The sequence below is a fragment of the Cimex lectularius genome, unplaced genomic scaffold (assembly GCF_000648675.2).
Source record: "Cimex lectularius strain Harlan isolate CLEC.00 unplaced genomic scaffold, Clec_2.1 scaffold3, whole genome shotgun sequence".
NCBI lineage: Eukaryota > Metazoa > Arthropoda > Insecta > Hemiptera > Cimicidae > Cimex > Cimex lectularius.
Window position 1 is genome coordinate 2,468,550 of NW_019392688.1, and position 4,311 is coordinate 2,472,860.

At 34.6% G+C, this 4,311-nt stretch overlaps 1 long non-coding RNA gene across 2 annotated transcripts; it reads left to right on the forward strand.

Annotated features, from left to right (window-relative positions):
- Positions 1-1,063: 1,063 nt before the first annotated feature.
- Positions 1,064-2,709, forward strand: LOC112126539. 2 transcript variants are annotated; one of them, XR_002910032.1, is made up of 6 exons: positions 1,064-1,221; positions 1,277-1,424; positions 1,492-1,787; positions 1,850-2,030; positions 2,115-2,327; positions 2,387-2,709. It is a non-coding gene; the product is annotated as an uncharacterized LOC112126539 (long non-coding RNA). The 2 variants fall into 2 exon arrangements; XR_002910031.1 differs by having other exon boundaries at positions 2,396-2,709.
- Positions 2,710-4,311: the final 1,602 nt, after the last annotated feature.

Genomic DNA, 4,311 nt, shown 5'->3' on the forward strand with positions numbered 1-4,311 from the left:
ATGAATAGGTTTGCAAAGAACAGACAGGCTACCGCTACATGTTTGTTTTTCCGCTATACAAAAAATGTCACGAGGAGTGCAAGAAACCAGTAATTCAACAAATCTTTCCTTGGGTATGCTTGTATGTGGCGATAATAAGTCACTTTCCTTAGCCGATTCTCTTTCACCTGATCTACAAAACCAGTCAACGGTGGCACTTGATAAGCGGTTAAAGGGCGGGGAAGTCGCGAGGTAAAGGTCTTAAAGGGTTCTCGGGATGTAAAAGTGAAGATAAGGCTTAAGCAGTAGGGTTAGAATCGAAAGGTTGGTTTGGAAATTTAAGAAGTGTAATCCGGATCAGCTCATTGACAAAACGGCTGTTGAGGCTGTGGACAGAAAGGTCCTAGGTCTGAGAACTTTTGAAAAGAATGGAGCTTGGCGGAATCACAGAGTTCCACATTCACAAGTGATCGTAGTAATGTCCTGTATAAAGTTAGTAAAGTCGGTGATAGGTTTCGTTCCTTCTTTTAAAGTAGGGTAACTGGCACAGAAGGGTTAGGCTTAATCGCAGTAAATTCTTGTATAGAGTTAATTATATTTTGATGGTCCAAACATATATGTCGGTCCTAACAGACTTCGTAGTTGGTCGTAGTCTCTCAAGTCTTGTTGTGGGGACTCAACGTCGGTCTGCTGTCTAGGCATAATTCTAAGTTTCTAACTTGAGTGGAAGTAGGTAGCTCCTCATGTTGATGCAAGTATGTTGTTTCAATGTAAATGTACTCTGGGTGCATTTTTCCTCATTCACAGTTGTTCTTTACTTTCCACCAGTCTTAGGTAAACTCAAGGAGTTCTTGGATGTTAGAGGTTGCTTGGATAGGATTTGGGTTAAAGATAGAATTCCTATCTGCACAAATAATGGTGTTGTGATGTATAGGAAAGTCAGTAGTATAAACCAGGAATGCTCCCTTGTGAGACGCCAGTTTTTATCGATCTGATTTCTGGTTATATGCCGCATCTAACTTTGAAGCAGGGGTCAGTTAAATAGGATTCCAGGAAAAGGCAATAAGGGGTGGGTAGTGTTTCACTTTATCCTGCCTTGACAAGGATGCTTTGTCGACAGCTCTATCTAAATCCTGGACCACAGCCACAAACCCAAACAATATTCTTTGTTCTAGACCTGAGGAAATGGTGTCAACGACTCTAGAACCTTGCTGGATTGTTAAATGCAGGGGACGGCAACTGGTGAGACGATATTATGATTCTATGTGCATCTACGATTCAAAATGATTTTCTCTAGGATTTTGGACATGGCGTACTGAGGAAGGGTTTAAATTATAGTGGAAGTAATTAGATTATGTCCATACTTAGTAAACATTCGCTACATGCTGTCATCAACTTTTGTTAATATACTGGATCGTGGAATGTTAGAGATGGAAGCCGAATTTGTGAGAAGATTTGATTCTATGTACATCTAAGATAAGTATGAAAAGTTTTAAAATGAGTTTTTCTAAGGTTTTGAAGAAGGAAGAATGCTGATGAGGAGCTGGGAGATAAAGACCTTCAGCAATGAGAATGTCCACGGAATACTTCCAAAAGAGAGGAAAATGAGAGGTACTTGGGTTGGCGTTATATACAGTGGTTAAAAATCTTACAGCCTACTGAGGAAGAGTTTAAATTATAGTGGAAGTAATTAGATTATGTCCATACTTAATAAACTTTCTTTACATGTTGTTATCAACGACGCTTACCATTCTGGATCGTGGAATGTTAGAGATGGAAGCCGAATTTGTGAGAAGATTTGATTCTATGTAAATCTAGGATAAGTATTAAACTCTTAAAATGAGTTTTTCTATGATTTTGGATATTACAGGAAGAAAGCTGATGGCTGGGTGGGAGATAAAGACCTTCAGGAATTAGAATATCCACGGAATACTTCCAAAAGAGAGGAAAATGACAGGTACTTGGGAAGGCATTATTTACTGTGGTTAAAAATCCTATCGACTTCTGGGAAGAGTTCGACTCCGTAACCTTGTTGGATCGAGGAATGATGAGTAAGGATCCCCCATCATTATCAGTAGTGAGATAGATCAGTAGTGAGATAGGTTATCTATGTGAATTAACCATTTTAAAAGTAGTTTTTCTAGGTATTTTGATGGTGAAGTAAGAACGTCAATGAGAGGATATGAGGGTGATAGGTTTGTATATTTTACGAATGAGAATGTACCCTGAATACTTCCAAAAGAGAGGAAAATGAGAGGTACTTGGGATGACATATACTGTGGTTAAAGATTCTATCGCATTCTGGGAAGAGTTCGACTTCTTAACCTTGTTGGATCGAGGAATAATGGGTAAGGATGCCGAATTGGTGAGATAGATTTTCTATGTGAATTAACCATTTTAAAAGTAGTTTTTCTAGGTATTTTGACGGTGAAGTAAGAACGTCAATGAGAGGATATGAGGGTGATAAGTTTGTATATTTTACGAATGAGAATGACTACGGATTACTTCCAGAGAAAAGTAAATGTTGCTTGAAATGGCATTGTGTATTATGATTAAAACTACCGCATTCAGAGGATGGATTCGATGTACAGTGGAGGTAGTTAGGTCATATCCAGGAGGAATTGGTATACCAAGGTTATGCACTGCTTTCCAAATGCGAGTCATTTTTTCATATTTTCTGGAATCGCATAAATATTGTTTTCAAGTGAAGAGTATAGATCTTAATTTGAAGGTGTCTAATCGACAAATGACTATGTAAATTTATACAAAACTTGGCTTGTATTAGGATTTGAATATATTTTTCACCAATTTGGCTTTTGTTTGTTTTACTATATTGGTACCTATGACTGCTTATTAGGTACGAGTCCTCAGGTCAGTTCACAATGAATAAAAACAATAACATTATAGAAATTTGTTCTTGGTTCAACTCACCAATAATTTAAAACCTCCGTTAAAAATTCCACTGCGATTTCACGGGTCCCATTCCGGAGATCGTGTTTCATTTTGGCCTATTTCGATTATTCAGGGCGTTAAGAGGTCCCGGACTGGAGCGGTAAGAAATCTCTTCTGCCCACTCGAGGTCCTCCTCTTTGTCGGCCGAGATTAGATAAAGAATAAATCCGCACGGAGGCGTCAAAAGGAAATAAATAACAATAAAGAGAACACGTGCTCTGGAGGGGCACTCCTTTCAATTAAGAAGAGCTCGCCACCAACAATGGCCGGATTAGGAGTGAAAGGAGGTAATTGTTGATGACACCTCTTCTCCGTTATTAATATCACACCCACCAAATATGTGACGGGATTATTCTGTCTTAACTCACAAGAAAGTTTAATGTGTGATAAATGTTTCTTGCTTATGTAGTTCATGACTTTTTAACGTTCAGGACATTCCAACTTAAACAAAAAGATCGCACCAATACACTGTGTTATAAGCATCAGAGTTAATTGTCCATTAATTTGAGTACTTAGTCCTTTGTAAATATGTAATTAAGTATTTAAATAAGTAAAAAGGAAGACCGATGGTAAACAATGGGCGCACAGTCAGTAGGCATTTACAACCTCAAATTAACCCTTTTTAACATCAAATTTACCTTTTTTTAAAGTTTGTTTAAATAACAATTTTATTGATCAATTATTTTATATTTGAAAAAATCTCGAAATAATATAAGAACGATTTGTTTTTTATATTTAATTAATTATATAAAAATAGAAAAAAATTTATTTATTCGAGATTTTTTTAAATGTCCACTAATTATTTTATAGCCCAGTTATTTTACATATATTAACAAAATATTTCATTATTAGAAGAACCATTTATTTTACACTTGTTTATATAAAATTTTTAATTTTAATTGTAATTAATTTTCATATCATATTTTAGATAAGGATCAGTTTTATGATTTTAAAATTTCTCAAATTAAAAAAAGATTCTTTTATTTTTATGTTTATTTATTTTATATAACTTTTTTAATTGATTTCAACTCCATATATTTGTTCTAAGAACATAATTATTTTATATTTCTTTTAAATTCGTAAAAATATAGGAAGTTACTCTAAATATTTATATTTCATATAAGCTCCTAAAAGTTTTATTGCTGTAAAGGAAGTGATAATTTGAAATTAACGAAACGTTCATTTGCAAATACAAATGATTAATTTGAAGTTAACCAGGTTTAATTTTCAAGTGAAAGGGGTTAATTTGCAATTTAAAAAAAGGTTAATTAAAATTTAAAAAGGATTCATTTGAAACATAAAACAGGTTAATTAGAAGTTAAAAATGGTTAAATTGTAATAAAAGAGGGTCAATTTGAATTTAAAAAGGGTCAATTTCAA